Below are 20,957 nucleotides of genomic sequence, written 5' to 3' on the forward strand. Positions count from 1 at the left end.
TTAGCTGACGGGAGCCGGAGACCAACTCTGTGGGATCTTACCGGTCGTTGGGAGTTAGGCGATAGAAGGCCTCGAAGATACCTTGGCCCTGAGCCATGTAGGGCTTTAAAGGTAATAACCAACACCGTGAATTGTGACCGGAGACCAATAGGGAGCCAGTGCAGCTTGCGGAGAATTGGTGTAATGTAGGTGTACTTAGGTGCACCCACGACAGCTCACGCGGCTGCGTTCTGGACCAACTGTAGTCTCCGAACACTTTTCAAGGGTAGCGATTATTGCGTTGCAATAATCTAACCATGAGGTGATAAGGGCATGAGTGACTGTGAGGAGAGCCTCCCGATCCAAGTAGGGTCGCAATTGGTGCACCAGGTGAACCTGTGCAAAGGTCCCCCTAGCCACAGCTGTCAGATGTTGCTCTAATCTTAACTGTGAGTCTAGGAGGAGATCCAAATTGCGAACCCATTCTGAGGGGGACAATTTCTCCCCCCCCAGAACCAAGGATGGACAATCAACATAGTCTTTAGGAGGCAATACCCACACCCACTCGGTCTTGTCTGGGTTAAGTCTGAGCCTGTTGACTCCCATCCAGAGGCAGACAGTGAGGGTGAGTGAAGGCGTGGGGAGGGGCGAGAGAGGGCTTTGGCGACCCCTGTGAAATGGCCGTTGGACCCCCAAAGGGGTCGCGACCCCCAGGTTAAGAACCACTGCTATATTGGATTGCAGTTGTTTCCAGTCACATCACCTGTACTGAATCTACTACATTTATTTCAGAGGAATACTATATTTTTTCCCAACTCCTCCCCCTAAAAATATTTACTGTGAGAGAATAGGCTGAGGCTTACTGAAAAATAGTATAGAAGGCAAATGATTTTTTTCTCTCTTATCTTTCTTTTGGCAGGATGGATTCATCTTCAATGCTAGGTTTTAGGTAAATAAATAAATTATTTGCTCCCCTTGCTCATCCCCTATTTTTGCTGTTTTGCCAACTGAATCCTATTCAGATTATCTGCATAGACAAAGATTTCAAGAGAAAATTAATCTCCAATAGGTTAGTCTGAAGTAAAGTCAATGGCCGGCAAAAGAAATAAGTTACTGGGACAAAGAACATTTTAGGCAGCTCAGATGAAAAACAATTCCACACGGCAGGTGCAAGCAAGCATTACATATTTGGCTTCCTTTGCTTTGGAAGATGTTCCTCATGAGCAATAAAAAATTGCCTGTGCTCTTTTCCATCCCAAATGTGCCATTTGCCAACATTCTGAAACGGCCATTTCAGTATTTACTTGTGGGCAGAAAACATTTCTCAGATATTTTTAGGAATAGCATACTTTTAATAATTGCAGGTAGTCCTTGACTCATGACTGTTTGTTTAATGATGGTTCAAAAATAGGATAGCCTCACCTGGCTTCTATCAAGCAAAGTCAACTGGGGGAATCAGATTTGCTTAATAATTGCATGATTCATTTAATGAACATGTGATTTGCTTAATGTCTGTGGTAAAATGGTCATAAAATCAGTAATGTGCTGACCTACTTAGCAACCAAAATTCTGGTATGCAAGCAAATCTTCCCGCCCTTGCAATGTCTTTTAGTTTTACTTCTACTTGCAGTAGTAGCAGCTCTGGAATGAGGTTGGCTACTCATCCCCAATGCCATGGACAATACAGCTGCTAGCTGTAGGGGAAAAAAAGAAAGAAAGAAAGAAAGAGAGAGAGAGAGAGAGAGAGAGGAAGGAAGGAAGGAAGGAAGGAAGGAAGGAAGGAAGGAAAATGATGAAATACTTTAAAAAAGTATTAAAAAGTATCCTTCTTGAACTGATGTGTCAACAAGGGAAACTAATGATATCAAAATGGGTGTGACCCAACATGTAAATGTTATTATGTTTGTATTAGAGTGAGATGATCAGCCATATAAATCAGATAATTGATAGATGATAGATGCTATCTATTATGACATATTATATTAGCCACTGTAATCACAAATATTCCTCTAGTTTTTATTGAAACTCTTTAAATTGACCAATACCACATTGTATTCCATGCTATACTTCAGCTCTGAAAGTTTTCATTTGAAAATGTCAGTGCCCTAAATTAGAAATGCTATTGTGAAAGATGTTTAAAATGCCAAATGAGAGAGCAGGCTAAAGAATATTTTCTTAAGCGTAGCTGTGATGTATTCTGCTGGTACATAGTCAAATTCTATCACAAGGAAATATTTTGGGCGTTGCTAACAACAAATAGACCAATCATACTAAGTATTCATTAATCAACATGGAACATTTTGATTAGATCCAATTAAGTTAAATTAAAGTGCATCCTACTGGACTAAAGCAAATTGGTTGTATGAGTCACAGTTTTAGATTTTATACTGATCATGACACATCATAAAGTATAAATTCTCCACATTGTAAGACATCAGAGTTGGGTTGCTATATCAAAATGATGAATAAATAAATACATTGTAACCTGCTTGTTTACATATTGGAAATATGAGTGGGAGGGGTTATCTTGTCCACCAGGGCAACAAACATGAAGAAGTGCCAAATATTTTGCAGCATATTTAGAGAAAAATTTCCTGGCATTTTTTTTTACAAAAATCCCAAAACTATTTTGTCTAGTAGCAATATCCTGGAGGCAATTTTGGAAAATTAATAATAATTATTGTCATTGTACATGTATACACAGTATACACATACAACGAAATTCACTTAACACCCAAAGACCAGGTCCAACACACATAACAATCCCCAAACCCCCCACCCACCACAATTCCCCGCCCCTAAACCACCCAAACATCCACACAACAGGCCAAGTAATGCTGTCCAAGAGCTCACTGATGGTGGCCCATTAGTTCATTGCTGAGTGCAATTATAGCTCTGGCTGGGATAAAAACTATTCAGAAAACGTGTGGTCTGAGTTTTAATTGTTCTGTATCTTCTGCCAGAAGGCAACAGTCCAAAAAGATTATAAGCAGGATGGGAAGAGTCTCTGAGAATGTTGTGCAACAAACAGCGAGATTCGAAGATGTCGCCCAGGGCTGGTACTGGTATTAGAGTCCGATGATATTCTGGGCGGTTTTAATGATTCTCTGTAGAGCTTTTTTGTCCACTACAGAGCTGCTCCCGTACCATGCAAGAATGCCATATGTCAGGACACTCTTGATTTTCAAATGTCCTAGATAAACAATGACTATATTTCAAAGACCATAGACTTTGATCAAAGTCAATTTTATCATTCTTGTAGTTTCTCATTTTTCCATGCAGATGTTTTAAATACTGTATCAATTTACTTCTCAAACTGTTGCTGAAAAACTTGTTCCTTTTTGGAACTATTAAGATCCATTTTCCTAAAGTTATTAATTTTACTATGAAAAATGTAAAACAGTTCTTCTGACTCATTAACTTAAAGACCGGAGGAAAGTACAAACATAAATAGTTTTTCTGAGTCCATATACAATGATATGAATTGTTTAAAATTGTACTGAAAACTGAACTAAATAAATGTTAAAATCCACATAAAGTGTTGCAATTTCTTATTTCTTACCTTGCACATGGCCTTCCAAACTCGTATAAATATTCCAATATGGTTGAATTGCTATTTTCAAACCCGTAGGTGTAATTCTACTGAAGTATTTGCAGTTAGTTTTTAGTATGAAATTATATCAACCCTACTTCAGAGGAAGTGTGAAGTTTGGGCATATCAGACCAACGTTAAAATTATTTTAAAATTAATATTTCCACTGTTTTGCTTATAATTGTTCCTGAGAAGATGCTTTAGAAATTATAAGATAAATAGATTGTCCCACTGCAGGGAGAGTTGATGCTCCAACCTTGAAGGGGAAAAAAATCTTCATTTGTTCTGAAATCTTCTGTACTCTGTACTTTTCCAGTGTTGGAGCTTCAAAATGGGAAGAGGAGAGGGAAGAAGAAATGGTACTACCAAGGATGGGAAGGCCCTGGGCAAAAGATTCTAGGCTTTCACATACTCCTGCAGACCCTCATACTCCCCTCCATTTTTCTCTTCCTCTTCCATTGTTATACAATACTTCTCTCCTCCTGTACTCCTTAACAAGAAGTTCTTTGTTATTCTTTGTTAACAAGAATAAGATCAGAACAAGCCTTTTCTTCCTTATTCTTTAAAAGGGTTGGAGGCATTGCCAAAGAAAACTTCAATCCAACATCTTCTTTTCTCTGATCAGTTTTTAGGATGGGAAAGTACAGCCAAGTCTTCCCATGCATCTTGCAGTAAGTGGTACCATCATCACTAGTGATATGTTGTGTACACAAAAGATTTTGGGATTTTCAGACTGAAACCTGGTTCTCCTCACCAATAAACTACTTAGCCTTATAGCTGAGATAAATTTATTTCTTCTCTGATTTCAGTGACAGAGAATCCGTTAAATATGAACAAATCACAAAATGGCAAAAGTCAGAAAAAGCGGAACATCACTGCAGAACATTTATTCTTCCACTCAACTTTCTCTACTAGGCACACATCTTTAATAGGATCTGAAATGGATTGGCATGAGGATTAGCTGAGAATTTTGGCAAAGGATAGCATATAAAAGTGTTTATAAAGTACAGAATGGCGGGCACTGACATATTTAACAGCAAAGACGTATCTGCATAAAATACTGTAAATAGATACTGCATTAAAATGCTTTCCTAAGAACTGTATTTCTACTTGTACATACTGATGACCACTGGAAAATTTAATAAATACTAAGCTTTTGTGATGAGAGATTTTCATTAAAAACAAAAGTCAGGACAACATAATGGACATCCATGCTGCATCACCAGTATTATGTGAACTCAAATTCAAAATAATTTAAAAATAGCAAACAAGATGAAAAATAAAATGTATAAAAAGACAGCTCCCGCTCCTAGTTTGTTCACACATTAACAATGTCTGTATTTTCAATTTTTCCATATCGTAAGGCAGCATGTGCCTCTCCAGAAATTATTGGACTATGTCTTCGAAGATTCTCAATATTTTCTGAGGCTAATAGCAAGAACGAATTCATCACAGAATGCTCTGCAACAGGGAACATTCTGTATTCTGCCATATGCAGAATACAAAGTGGTGTTTAAGGAAACATGGTACTCGAGAAAGCAAGAGAGTACATAAATAATAACATCTACATCATCCTTTAGTGCTCATAATGTTGACATCTGCAGGGTGCATAAAAAAAAAGGTGACATGTGTGACTGAATTAAACCTCACATGTACAACATGCAACTCATTAGAAGGGGTTGGGGTTTCAATCACATAGTTATGCTCTCTTTGTTGACTCTGTGACATTTTCCCATTGATAGTATTTTTATTGTTATATACCTGGACATATTACATGGAGTTTTTATATGTTTTTTAAAAAAATAGCTTTTGTTTCGTACACATCACTGGATTTCTTTAAGCAATATGTTTTGAGAGTTATGTATCATTGAATCCAAAAGAGGTAAACATGCATAGGATAGGGCTGTATATGTATGTTTATTCAAGCAAACAATATAATCACGTTTCAGAAGGATTCTAGCTCCCTTTGTAGAAAGAGAAAGCAAATTTATAAAGCAAAAAACTGCTGCAATGGCACTCCACACTCAATAATTAAAAGCCTGTTAGATTTTTTTGCTGTAATAGATCATATATGATTAACTCAAGGAAATTATGTAATCTGTTGTATAAATTTTCTTGCCCAAAATCAGTTGTAGGAAACTGTAGCAAACAGAACTGATGTTATACATAGGTAGATTGTAAACTATATAATTTGGTACATTTTAAATGTTCAAATTTCAGATCGTTTTTTTTGGTTTGTGCTTTCATGGCACACTGTAGATCACTTATAATGAAGAGTAAGCTAAATCGGTTTAAAATAAAATTCTAGCATTAGGAGATATTTATAGTATTGCAAAACAATCAACATTTTTTTCTCCCGTCAGGTCCTGAATAAAAAGAGATGGATAAGATGTGTATGCAAGATGAACTTCCTAGTAACTTTAGCCTTGTTATATATGACAACTACTCAACTGGAGGGATCTTCCTTAAATATATTTTCTAAAAATGAGAAAAAGGCTGTTTAAAAGTGCCCGAAGCATAAAGCATTAAAAAAAAATAAGAGTAGCAGAATCAGCCAGGTGTTTATTAATGGCTTATATGTTATGGTCCTAAAATTAAAGGGTGGGTGGAGGGAAACATTCAGGTTATACAAAAATATAAATAGGTTTAAGAGAATTAGCTGGAGACCAGCCACAAAGGTCTACACCACCAGAGGGCAGGGGTGTGGCAACAAAGGACAAGGTTGTCTCGGGTGGTGCCTTATGGCCTTATGGAGTAGCTTTGCCATTGTGTAAGGGCAACACAGATGTGTTTATAACTTCAAAAACAGATTCCATTTAGTTACTTTGTTCTGTTTCTATTCTCAGAGGCTTTTAATGACCAACTTTATTGCTCTTGCCTTGATGTTCAAACTCTGTTTACCTATATCTCTCTGCAGACTTTCTGCTCTCTGCCTGCTGTGGTTGGAGGATAAATCATTTTCTGAAAAAAAAAATTAAACCATTTTCATTAAAGCAAGGGGACAAATAATCAAGAAATACACTATAGGGAAGGGAAGTCATAAGGGTCTTCAGAATATCTGAAGATATTCAGATGCCTGATAGATCTACAACTACAAAGATTAGAATAGTGCAAGCATTTGTATTCCCCATGACACTCTATAGGAGAAGGATGGATTTGAAAGATGCAGGATAGGAAGACTATTGATGCTTTTGAATTTTTGTGTTGGAGAAGAATACAAAAACACCCCCCCCAAACAAATACATAATTGAACAAATCAACCCAAATTCCACTCAAGGCACAAAGGACCAGGCTCAATTATCTCACTTTGGACACATTACATAAAGACCTAGTTCTCTAGATAAGGCCCTAATGGTGGGAAAAATAGAAAGAAAGACAAGAAGAGGACAACCAGCAGCAAAATTACAATGGCAATGAATGAGCCATTGGGAGACCTGAAAGACCAGGTTAGGGATAGATCATCATAAAGAAAATCTATATTTTAAAAATCTATAAGCCGCGGTTGTACAGTGGTTAGAGTGCAATACTTCAGGCTACATCTGCTGATCACAGGTTGCCAGCAGATTGGCAGAGTGAATCTCACCAGACTCAAGGTTGACTCAGCCTTCCATCCTTCCAAGGTCGGTAAAATGTGGATCCCGATCATTGCGGGCAATATGCTTACTCTGTAAACTGTTTAGAGAGGGCTGTAAAGCACTGTGAAGCGGTATATAAGTCTAAGTGCTATTGCTATTGCTATATTTGCCATCATTAAGAGTTGATGATGATTTGATGGTACAGTCAGCCAGCCAGCCTGCCAGCCAGCCGGCCAACCAACCAATCGTGGTGTGAAAGTGCTGGAAGATGAACAAATCTCCCAGACTGAGTGAACGCATCTAACAAAGGTTCTTGTTTTCTGATTTTAGACCAAGCCTCTTTCATCCTTCACCTTTCCATGTTCTACCCTACAATTTCATATTGAAGCGGAAAGATATACACAAGAAATGTCTTTAAAGCATGTTTCCCTTCATAGTAATTTCAGATTCAACCCTTCAAGAATTGTGAGAAAAAGATTATATGCTATCAACTTTTTCCCATGCATGCCATTCGTTGAGAAAGTACATTTTGCAGAACATGACTCCACTCTAAAAACTGTTAATAACATGAATTTCCATTGAAAATGAAAGAGAACAAGTTGAACCTGTAAAAAAAATGTTTCTTCAAGATACTAGATTTTATTTTCCATCCTCCCCATTCAGGCCATCAACATTTGGTAGTCATTCAGCATCATTAGTTTTTGAATTTCTGGCATTTTTTCCCATCTGGCTCCATGTTTTCTTCTATCTTCTACTTACTTTTAAGATATATAAGATGTATGATAAGGGAACAATGATGTACCTGATGAGGAATTGCAGTAATTTAATAGTATATGGGTGTACTTAGCTTAGTGGTCTTTAATGCATATTGCTTCAGCTTTGGTTTAACATGTAAACCTGCCTAAAAATTGTACAATCCAGTGTTACAAATTGTACAACCAAATTGCAGCAGTATAAGCTTGAGAGCTTCAGAACTGGTAAAAATGAGGAAACAAATCAAATATAGATCATAAGTGACAGATGTCTCACTTGTTTAATGGATGATTCTTCTCCCTGCTGAAATTCTGTTAACTATCTTGAAACCTACTGAACTTGAGTATGGACGATGCTATTTTATTGACTATGAAATGATCTAGTGATGCTTTCCCAAGGGTGATAAGCAAAAGAAAAAAATTCAATTTGCTTTATTGCTACAAAATTTTTCCTGGCTGCTATTAAAATTGGAATAATTTTCTACTGAGATGAATAAACAAAAATAGCAATATTCATGGGACATTTTAAAGATAAATTATTGTAGCATAATAATAAATCAGCTGGGCTCAAAAAAGCGACTGATAGCTAGTGAGCTTAACCTGGTCTTCTCTTTATTCAAGTGCACTTTGGAGAATATGAGCAATTTTACTTCCCCTCCTCCCTCAACGATACACAAATGACAACCCAAATGATCACATTTCTTAAATTATAGCTTACAAATCTCCATAGAGCCGAGGTGGCACAGTGGTTAGAGTGCAGCACTGCAGGCTACTTCAGCTGATTGCTGACTTCAGCAGTTTGGCAGTTCAAATCTTACCAGCTCAAGGTTGACTCAGCCTTCCATCCTTCCGAGGTCTCAGAGGACCCAGATTGTTGGGGACAATATGCTGACTCTGTAAACCATTACATAGGCCTGTAAAAGCACTATGAAGCAGTATATAAGTCTAAATGCTATTGCTATAGAGAAATAGCTTATAAAATTGGGTTCAGCATGTTTTGTACCACAAAACCCTTGGAGTTTTGCTGTAGCCACTCCAACAAACCAAAATTAGACCACTCATCATTATCATTGACATATACTGAATATTTAATGTTCTTTCACTGAGCATTCTGAACAACTTTTGCTTATTTTTTACAAATTTACTACACTTGTAATTTGCTATTGATAATTAAATCTTTTGCAATTTATCATTTTACTAGCTCACGGACAAAGTACAGTACAAAATTGTAGCTCTTTATATTTTGAAACAGAAAATGCCTAAATGCACATTATAAATAATAAGTCTAATAAATTATCAGCAACAAATTGCACATTAATGTCTGCTATTGAATAGTGAATATATCTAGTTTTAAATCAACATTCCAAATCTGAATTTTTTAAAATCAAAAAACAGCGTTGAAGAGTATAGTCATACATCAACATAAAAGAGGAATTTCATTACGAAAAGAGAACAAAATAGGGAATGGACTTGAATAAAATCTATGTCAATAATGACTACAATCTTAGTGTCCATTTTATGAACACTAGAGATGTGCTATGTTCCCTCTTGCTTTAAACACTCTACTATCATCCCAGTGCCGAAGAAGCCCAGCCTCAAGGAACTTAAAGACTACAGACCAGTTGCTCTAACATCTGTAGTCATGAAAATCTTTGAAAGACTAGTGCTGTCCCACTTGAAAACCATCACAGATCTGCTGTTAGACCCTTGCAATTTACATACCGAGCAAATAGATTGAAGATGATGCTATTAATATGACTCTGCACTACATCCTACAACATCTTGAATCTCCAAAGACCTACGCAAGGGTCCTCTTTGTAGACTTTAGTTCAGCGTTCAATACCATCATTCCGGACACACTTCTAAGCTAAACCAGCTACAGATACAGATACAAATAAATAAAATACATAAACAGGCAATCACATAGAGACATGCTTTCAGGTTCTGTTGTTTTTTTCAGGACAGGCTTCACTAGGCATATGTCATCAAAATGGAACCTCACACCCACTCAGCTCTCTTTCAGCTTTACATACAACTGCAACTCTGTTTTTTGTTTGGGTGGAGGTGTTTATAGCTTTTATATTGTGGGTGTTTTACTTGGCTTATATACTTTATGTAAATCGCAGAGAGTCTCTTGACTGCAGTAGGGTAGGAATGTAGAAAATCATCAATCAATTATTCTGGCAAGCAGAACATGCAAACAAGGATACACTTTAAGAAAGCTTGGAAGTCTATGGAGTATTTCACAGATGTTGCCTACCAGATGTTTGGATAATATCTTATGTGGACAGACTGTGCAGTCTACAATAAACCTTAGAATCTATGAAAATATAATATATATTCCTACCAGATGTTAAGATAACACCACATATTATCCTAACATCTGTTTTTATGCAAACAAGAAAGCCTTTATTTTATTGTAATGTATCCTTGTATCCTGCAAAATAAACAGATATATGCAGGAATCAGTTTATGGAAAGTGTGAAAATGGAGAATAAAATCTTTTTCCTCACAAAGGCTCAGTGTAATGACTAACATTTCACTTGACTGTATATTCAGTAAATTATTTTTCCAACTATCTAGTCACATGCAGCTTTCCATTTGAAATGAAATGGCAGTTAGGTATCTTCTGTCTTGCCTATCCCTAAATTTTTCCTGGTGTGGTACATATTCACACATCCAAGTTCATCTTACTTTCTCTTTCAGATGTTGTCCCACCTAAGTAAAGCTGAAGGTGAGGATGAATAATGCATAATATCTTCACTGTCCAGCATGTGGGGTGATCAGTAATTATGACACAATACTTAAAATTATGAAGAACACATAATTTTTCCTTTTATGTCATCTGTCCATCTCTCCATCTGTCCATCCATCCATCCATTCATCTCTTCCTCAGATTTGATATTCATTTTGTATCTTCAGTTTTGTTCCAACAATTATAATGAATTTCTTGATTTTTGTTTATGTGAAGCAGCTTGGTTTATAGACTCCAGCAGAAGGATTCATCTTTTTTCAAACAAAGTAGTTTCTGGGTTTTATATGGATTATATGAGGTCATTCCAGCAAGTAACCTTGTCTATGAGAAAGATTTCATTGGTTTCACTTCATTTCATTTCACTTCATTTCACCATGAGCTGGTTGGTTGCCAGTTTGCAACCATTTTGAACCCAATTCAAAATGCTGATTTTAACCTTTAAAGCTTTTATGGCATGGGCCTGGCCAATCTGAGGGATGTCTTCTCCCTGGTTACATCAGCCTGCTCCATTAGGTCTTGCAGAAAAGGAATGATGCAGGTATCATTTGCTAAATTTCATAGTTTATAGTATGGTAGAGTATTCAATCAGCATTTACTTTCCTTTTTATAAATGAATATTTTCATCCAAGTTATGAAATATAACATTATGCAGTATTATGCAATACTGAAATTAAGATTATTTTTTTAAATTTTGCCTTAAACTTAAGGAGAAAGTAATTTTGCTTCTTTCATTTGCATATCTGTGACATTCAAGAAAGCTTTAAAAAAATTGAACAACGAAGGTTTGTGATTGGCAACCCTGAAATGATATCCTTCTCTATGTTTTTTAATGTAAATTCTGAATTGTGTAAGAGTCTTGCCTGGGATCTTGCATGGGTAAGTAATTTTGCCTTGGATGATCCATGTTGCTATCTAATGTAACTTCAGGGCATTCAGTTGGGGACAGCATAGAAGCAAAAATAGAACATTATTTAATTTTAAGGTGTTTTCCACATTTTCTTTCACCAGATACTTTACTTACGCAATCCAGTTTTTGTAACACTGTACAATGTAAAATTCATTTCCCTTCTTTTCCACTTTAAATTTAATCCTAGCAGTGAAATGCTTAGGCTGTATGGTGGTTTTACAATTGTCTTTGAATGATAGGCTTTTATTGCCTCAATTTGTTCTGATTGATTATAGAAATATAAATCAAGCAAATAAATGTAGTGTGGTATGTTTTATAAGTTTATGCACTCCCTTTTGTAAAACAGCCCTATCATTAACCTGACCTATGACTGTGAGGTAACAGAAGGCTGACTCAATTTTATTAGAAACTGTTTCCTTTTTTCAAACTCACTCATGTTCCATTCATCCCTTATAAAGAAATGGAATATTAATATAAATTAAATAGTTATTATAACACATGCTGGAGACCGGAGAAATTATTTTCATTTCCCAAAGGAAACGTTCATAAGAACATCTTCTTTCACAAGGGGAATGCTGGGGAAACATGGACAGCTGGGAATTATCCCCCAAACTTGTCTCATGTGCTTCAGAAAGTATTGTTCAAAGCTCATTCCATTTCTTTCCTCCCCCACATCCCAAGCCAAATATAAGTGGAACATGCACACTATTGACACAATCTTCTGAATCCTTAAATAGAGTTTCTAATGCTTCCTCTCTTTTATTTTAGGTGGGAGGGCATATATCCTGTTGGGTACACTTGCTTCAACGAGTAAAAAAACCCAAAACTGAGTTCAGTTTTTAATGACTACATAAGGACAGCCCTATAGCAGGCATGAAATGTTCCTTGTTTGGACCGGATCACCCGATCGGGTAGCGATGGAGGTGGGTGGTTCGGAGAACCGATAGCAAAAATCCCTGCCCCCCCCCATTGTCCATCTGAGCCGCGCAATCATCAGAGGCTTTTTTTTAATTTTTAAAAGCATTTTTTCTATAACCTCTTTGGCCGAAAAAATACTTTTAAAAGTTAAAAAAAAAAGCCTCTGATGATTGCGCGGCTCAGCTGGGATCATCAGAGGCTTTTAAAAGCATTTTTTCTACAACCTCTTCGGCCGAAGAGGTTATAGAAAAAATGTTTTTAAAAGGAAAAAAAGCCTCTGCCAATCCGGCAAGTCAGCTGGGATTGTCAGAGGCTTTAAAAGCATTTTTTTAACCACCTCTTCAGCCAAAGAGGTTGTAGAAAAAATGGTTTTAAAAGTAAAAAAAAAAAAGTTGGCCATGCCCACTCAGTCATATTACCCTCCCCCCACCAAGCCACGCCCACAGAAACGGTAGTAACAAATTTTACATTTCACCACTGCCCTATAGTCTTTTTGGAAATAGTGCAAAAGAGACAGAATTGCTGTTGCTGTGATAAAATGAATGGGAATCTCCATCTAAGCATTGAATGGATAGGATATCCAGTAAATCTAATAAAAACAAGGTGGATGTATTTACTGAAGCCCACCAATAATGCATTCTTCTTTTATTTTTAAGAAAATTACGTGAAAAAGTGAGATTTTTTTTTTTAAAAAAAACAGGGATAAGATTGATTGGTGGTGGTTGTAAACATTCAGTCATGTCTGACTTTTGGGAACTTTATAAATGCTCTGCATGCTTTCCTGTCAAGCACAACTTCTTTCAGTTGTTGGATGCTCAACTTTGTATCAGATTTGATGCTATCAAGCCAGTGTGTTCTTTGCTTGCCTCTTCTTGTTCCACTAACCATTCCTAGCACCGACTACTCCAATGAATTTGCATGCATGATATGGCCAAAGTAAATCAGACATAGTCTTATGATTTTGGCTTCTACTGATGTGTCTGATTTTATATGATTTAGCACCTCTCTGGTGCTAGTTACTCTAGTTACTCTAGTTGTCCATGACATATGCAGTAATTTATACCAGCAGCATAGTTCAAAGACTGCAATTCTTCTTCGATCAACCATTCTTAGTGTCCAACTCTCGTACCCATACATCATTATTGGGAAGACTATTGTTCTAACTAGCCTGCTTTTTATATTTATATCAGCATCTCTGCTTTTCCAGGCCATATTTATGTTAACCATTGCAAAGTGTCCTAAAGTTATCGTGTGTTTGATTTCAGAATTGCCAAAGTGAAAAATTTTTGATCCAAGGAAGCTAAATGGTCAAACTCATTAAAATTTCCTCTTTGCTGATTTTAAACATCTCATCTTTTTAAGCAGCTGTTATCATTATCTTTGACTGATTGATTGATTACATATCATCAGTTTGCTGTCAACTCTTAACCATCACGTAGATAGATCTCTTCCAAGATGATCAGATGACACAGGAAGTTATATGTCAGAGTTATTATTTGAGTTGTCAAGTTTTACACAAAATTAGGAGAATTTTGGCAAGGACATTGCCAAAGAAAGCAGGACATTCCTTTAAGAAAAGTCACCCTGATGAATGTCTTAGTTTTGTACCACTGTGTCTTATCAGACATCATCTTTTTTTAGCCAATGTACTGCCTTAATGTAGCAAGAAAAATAGGCTGAGGAATTTTTGTAGTTTGAAGAGTGTCTTCTTCTTCTTGTGCCATATCTGTCATCGGACGTTGACGATCATGTTGGCAATCCAACATTGACTAGTGCTTCACAATATATCTAGTAGCATTGCAGAAGGCAATAGAATATAATTCAAATTCAATTAAGATATGCTAAAACAATGCAAACACATGATTGGTATTGGTATAAAACAACTTGTAAGCAGGGTGGATAAAAATCAATGATTTTTTAAAAAAAATAAAAAAAATCAGATTTTTTGATTTAAATTGGATTTTTTTATTTAAAACGGATTTTTTTGATTTTTATCGAATTTATTTTAATAAAAAACTTTTGGGGTAAAAATCTATCGTAAGATAGTTTTCTATTTAAGATACATAAATAATTTAATTTATTCAGCATGAAACGGAGCTTAGTTATGTAGCATGAGGCTGTATATTCTGCAACACTGGGACTATCGGTGAGTCAACAATGGGTCAAAGGAGTAGCAGAGATGACAGTTGCTCTTTAAAAATTATGATTTAAATCGAGTTGATTTAAATCAAGCCTTTTTACTAGTGATTTAAATCATGATTTAAATTGTGATTTAAATCAACTTGATTTAAATCAAATCCACCCTGCTTGTAAGCAATAATGCTAGGTTTAAAATAAATTCATTTAATCTGGGTTACAAACATCCTGTTGACAACTACACAGAAAGTTTGGACTCTTTGCTGCTATTCAGAGGAAGCCCAGATGTTTACAGTTCATTTAAGAGAAATATCTCACAGCAGTTCTAATTATAAAATGTGCAAGGAAGCTAGCAATGCAATATATACACCTAAAACAAGAAATGTGTTTTTAAATGTAATACATAGCAATATTGTTTGCCAAATCAGAGACAAACTTATACACATTCACTTGAGAGCTACAGTTAGGATTTGTTTCTAACATTGCTATGATAACAGTCACAAGGCTGTATGTTGACAAAAATCTTCTGCCAATAGTAATTCCTTATGCGTTATGCCTTACTTTATGGATATTATGGGTTTAGCACAAAAGTATGTATGTTAGAAAACTATTGTAAAGACTTATCATCTGTTTATTCATCCAGCCATCTCATGTTTTTTTCAACTGAATGTTGTTCGGATGTGCTGGATTACAAATCTCATTAGCAGAGTAAATAATTTTCATTCTCCTTCTCCCTCTCTTTCTTTCTCTGCAATTCTCTGGGCAAATAGCTGAAATTAAGGACCCACTTACCTCTTGACATGGACATGGTCAACAATTTTTTTTCTGCAATGTTCTCATGATGTTAAAATCATCTCATCTTCAAGTATTCCTTTTCAGTGGGCAATAAACTGTGCAGTTTTGCAATCTAACACACTTCAAAGATGATTTGATTACTGTTGAGCTCTAGTGAACTTTACAGGGAAGGATCCTTCTGGCACTTTCTGACCAAGTTGAGACTTTTGAGGGCATATTCCATAATCCCTGAACAGTATTTTCCAAGGTCATTCTGCTTTGAATAGAGGGTGAATAGTGGGAGAGACATAAATCACCCCAAAGCAGCTGTGAGAGTGAGAGAGAGAGGCTGTATGTCAAAGCTGGAAGAAATAAGATTTCATTTTTCATTTCATTTCATTTTAATTTGTATACCGCCCTACTCCCGAAGGACTCAGGGCGGTGAACAGGCACAGAATAAAAAGATGGTCATCTTTCTGCAACTTCCCAGTGCAATTTTTCCCAGCATCAGTTTTTGAACAAAGATTTGCCAGAATGATCCTTCCCTATAAGGTTCACTAGAACTCAACAACTCAATCATCTGTGAAATGTATTAGATTGTGCTCATCGCCAAACTGCACAGCTTATTGCCCACTAAAAAGGAATATCTGAAGATGAGATGACTGTAACATCTAGTAGAACATGGTAGGCTATTGCTTAACGCATTGTAAGCCGCCCTGAGTCTCCGGAGAAGGGCGGCATATAAATCAAATTAAAAAAAAAAATTCTTCTAGAATTCTACTAAGTGGTATCTAAAAGAAGCCAAATAAGCATCTCTGCTATGGCAAACGGCTTTGCAGTTGATGTTCAGGACTCTTTTAGGTATGAGTTTAGTCCTGTTCCAAAATAGCCTAAAGCCCTGTTTATTGGAATTCAGTTAGAAGCTCATCATTGATTGCACTCACACAAAACACTTGCACCAACCAGAATGAATGGTGACAGACAGCTAAAAGTGCTGGCCTGGCCATCTTCAAATCTTGTTTCCTCCCCAACGCATCCCATGTTAATTAATGGTTATTTTGCCATTGGAAGGTAATATTTGATGGGAATGGATGCAAACATAGCTGGGGAGCCCACCAATTTCTGTCATTAATGTACACTCACCTTAAATAAAAACAGCACTATTTGCTGGTATTGTGCCTCTGGCAGAGTAGGATTGTCAATAGACACAGCAAGTTATAGTTTTCTAAAAACTCAAGGACAGGTGGATAGCACTTTAGCTCAGCTGTCAGGAAGAGCTGTAGGATAAACAAATTCATAGTAATGCGTCTATAAAATCTGCACACTAGTTTTAAACACAGGGCAATGAAGTGAATTTTGCAATAACAAGTCAGTTTAAAACTCAATGAAGAAAAATAATCCAGCAAACTAAAACAGTATAAAATCAGAGTCCATTTAAAAGGTATGGAAATCTCTATCTCAATCTATCATCTATCATCTGTCTTGATAGATGTTTCTGTCTTGCCTGACATTGATCTTATCCCTATAGTTCTCTAAGAAGCCAGTTTATGAAATCATACAGATTACTAACTCAAGTTTGTGTACTTTACCCGGAGCAATTCTTAAACAGAGGTCTTACCGAACACTGCAAAGTTTATATAAAACTACTGTTTTATATATAAAACATGTGTTCTACTACTAATCTTCTCTTCCCCATAATGAAACCCATCATTAACTATTCTGATTTATTGAATTTCTGAAGTCCAGATATATTTCTACATGGGTTTGGGTCACGAGGATTTTTTTGGTGCATATTTTTGCTCTGAGTAACAGAAACTCAGAGTAATAGAGACTTATTCTGATAGTTGAGTTTTATCTATGACTGTTGTGATAGAAATTCTAATTAGTTCAACAGGATAGTTTAGGGGTTACACCATAACTTCCGTTCCCTGGCATCCTTTGGAAGTGACTATAGCCCCAGTCAACCAAGTCCATAGACATATTGTCTGTAGATTAAGAACAGAGTAGGATACCTTAGATATCATCAGCACTTAACCTTATTTTTTCATGGAGAAATAGGTTAAGCTACAGATGAATAATCGCCCCAGATCTATTCCTATGACTGTGAATGGGGTAGCACTCAACTCTCCCCAGTCCAGTTCAACACCTTACCAAATGCACACATTGGTTCTTTGTCTACAGCCTTAAATATTGCAACATTTAGTCACAGCAATAAGATAGAAAAGCAAAAATATCTTCTCATTTTAAATGGGCATATCAGGTCAAAAATGTTTGCTATGAAGTCACTAAGACAATAAAAGGAACCCTCATTTTTGCCCTGGACCCACCGGATGGGAGGGAAGAAACCAACGGACAAAAAAGTATCCTATTACAATACATTTATATATAAGGATAATAACAATAACTATAGGATAATAACAAAACTAGTGAGCCTAAAAGTCATAGTCTTGGAGGAAAACCCTTGAAAATCTTACCTGGGAGATAACTAGGTTCAGAAACACAGTTAATATGTCAAAACTGTGTTTATGAGCCACCTACTTCCTCCAACTCATGACTCCTTAAAAAAAATATAAAAAGGAATCAAGTTTGCTTTGTATCCACACAAATTGTAGGAGGCAAGAACTGGTTGACTGCATTTATTTCTCATTCAATTTCCTTCTTCCTCAGTATCTCAGGTGTAGTACACTGCTGGTCTCTTCACATGCCAGAGCTGTTCCTTTATTCTTGTGAGAAGTTTGTTTTGTATATTATGAAAGCTAAGGGGTCTCTGGTATTGCCCTTTGCAATCATATCCAATCCTTTTCCTATCTAGATTCCTAGCATGTTCACACACATACTTTCCATAGATGAAAAAGTGATCAACATTCCATTTGGAGAATTTCCACTGTTTTCTCTGTCTATGTTTCCCAAGCATTTTTCTCCCTTTTCAAATGTCTGCTGCTTCTTGTCTTCTCTTCCATAATTATACACCAAAGGTCATGGAGCAAATCTTCTCAAGTCTACTCAAGTACTAGCACTGATTTCAGTTTAAAAGCAGACACAGACAGAGTTGGTTTCTAACCTTTCATGCATGTTTATCTGTATATATCCTAAATCATGTAATGTTTATTTTGGCTACTTTACACATAGCAAAAAATCAGTATTAGGCAGACTTTATGTAGCGTGATTCACTCTTTACTTTTGTATGGTAATGGAAATGTTCACATAGATAGGCCCCATAATGGTGATGTTTGACACGCAGGATTGTTTTACAATTTTCTTCCACCTGGTCTCAAATATTGCCATTTCTATGTTGCGGGACCCAAGGTTAGTATAATCCTCAGTTTTCCTTAATCAGAATTTTACATATTTTTAAATTCTGACCTACACTTGCAATAAATGACAGATTCTTCCAATTATTATGACTCTATTAAAACTATCAATTCCAATCCGCTTAGCAAGATTGGAGTGTTAAGAAATCATTCCTCACTTTATCCACATAAACCAATGTATCTGTTCTACAATACAGGGTACACATACCAAGCAGCCAAATGTGGATAAAATAGAGAGGTTTGGAAGAGTCAAAAGTAGTAATTGGTAACTAAATTAAACATATCCATGGAGTTTTCGAAGTGCAAAGTACATTAAAGTACACATTCTTATTAGTTAAATGCTGGACTTTTATTTACGTCAGACTTTGATAATAATCAGGGGACAAGAGAAGGCATCGAAGGTCATAGAATGGAGTGAGTTTCCTAACCAGAACACGTGACTGTGATCCTCTACATAGTTTGGCTATTCAAATGCCACTGAATTCAATAGACTTTAACCAACCCAACCAAATAGAAAGAGCTTCCCCGGGACTACAGCGTTTAACTGCAAAGAGCCAATGCACAGAGCTAATGCACTGAAGCCCCCAAAAATCAGTACCTTATAAACATCTTGTGAGAGAAAATCAAGAAAAACATAGCAATAGCTAAGATACAATACTGGCATGAAATTACTTCAATGTTCAGAAGAGAACAGACTGTGAACTCAATTGTTTATTTTTTAGATCCAAGCAAGAATATAACTTTTTCCATTGGATGTTGTGAGAAGTTGGAAAACTTGCCCCTTGTACAGTATTGGCTGGTAGTCTACACTGTTAAGTGATTGGAGGTGCTGATAAGAGGACAAAGACAAGAGGATTCATATGATAAGGCCAGAAGTGGAGACACCCTTTATCATTTGTACACAGCATTGTTTCTGTGGCGTCGTTTCAAGCTAGCCTTGGAACAGCACTACTCTCTTCATGGAGGGGCCCAGTTGTTATTGTGAACTGATTAATGCAATCCCACTTTCAAAGTTTTCTGAACATTCAAAGTTTTCTGAACAGAGTGTACAATCAAAGCCATCGTTCTGCTAAACAAATAATTCCCTCAACACTATTTACTAAGTCAAACTATTTACTAAGTTTGCACTACTATTAATCTTCTCGCATCGTTCCCATCACCCATCTCCTCCCACTTATGACTGCATGACTGTAACTTTGTTGCTGGTATCCTTACGATTTCTATTGATATTGTTTCCTGATTGCTTATTTGTAACCTATGACTATCATTACCTTATGATTCTTGATGAGCGTATCTTTTATTTTATGTACACTGAGAGCATATGCACCAAGACAAATTCCTTGTGTGTCCAATCACACTTGGCCAATAAAAATTCTATTCTATTCTATTCTATAACCTCCCAAAAAGTGCTTATATAATGAAGTACATATGCACCTTGAAAGATACATTTTGTATTGCGCTTCACCAGAAAAAGAAGTAGCAGTGTAAATAATAATAAATCGTAAAAGGAATACTTTATCCTAGAAACAATATAAATATCTTTAAATATCGCAGCAAGTTAAATATCTCCAAAGTCTTTAAAATTTTAAGTATTCCAGAATTATGATCCAATACAATACTCAAGTTTAGCCAAGTACTACGAAATTCAGAAATCGAGTTGCTGGATTTTGATTGCAACTGTCTGATTTTTTTTAAAGCAAAGAACTGGAGAGGAGGAAATAACAATACCCAACTCCTAGTATTACTACCGCATCTGCATCTCGCAGGAGCAGCCTCCGCTCATCGGTGTTGCAACATCAGTACCCCACAAGTTACTCAGACCTTTCCACAACCTTACCTGATCCTACAGATATGGGCGCGGGGTGTTAAGAAAACTGAAATAGCGCTGAAAAGAGTGGAGGGGAAAGAAACTTACAGGAGCGCCTCCGCGCGTGTGTCGCAGGGCGAGGAGGTGGCCGCGGTGCTACACCTACGGATTGGTGGCGCTTTCCCTCTTCTCCCTTTAGTTCGGTCTCTCTGCCCGCTACGAGCCCTTCTCTTCGCCTTCTGAACACGCTGGTGTTACTATTGCTAGAAGGCGGAGGCTCAGCCTCAACCCAGTCCCCCGGGTAACTCGAAGGGAGTGTCATGAGGCTTGGACTTGTCCGGTGTTAGTTCTGGATTTATAGCAAAGGACGTTGCCCGCTTCTTTCCCATCTAGCTCACTCCACCCGCCCCATTCCCTCCTAGGAGACCCCCTTCTGGCCACCTCGCTTTCT

At 36.7% G+C, this 20,957-nt stretch overlaps 1 protein-coding gene across 6 annotated transcripts in view; it reads right to left on the reverse strand.

The window, feature by feature from the left end:
- Positions 1-20,957, reverse strand: part of AGTR1 (angiotensin II receptor type 1) — a 49,781-nt gene that overhangs the window by 25,136 nt on the left and 3,688 nt on the right. The window contains exons 1-2 of one of the 6 annotated variants that reach the window (XM_034439284.3): positions 20,615-20,734; positions 16,532-16,665 (exon numbers count right to left, since the gene is read on the reverse strand). The exons of 2 other annotated variants lie outside the window; for them this stretch is intronic. The gene's annotated coding sequence lies outside the window, so the exon portion shown is untranslated. Of the gene's footprint in view, positions 1-16,531; positions 16,666-20,614; positions 20,926-20,957 lie in introns of those variants that run through there. 3 more of the 6 variants (XM_034439281.3, XM_034439283.3, XM_034439282.3) reach the window with 3 other exon arrangements.

The sequence above is a fragment of the Pantherophis guttatus genome, chromosome 6 (assembly GCF_059756535.1).
Source record: "Pantherophis guttatus breed Tessera chromosome 6, ASM5975653v1, whole genome shotgun sequence".
NCBI lineage: Eukaryota > Metazoa > Chordata > Lepidosauria > Squamata > Colubridae > Pantherophis > Pantherophis guttatus.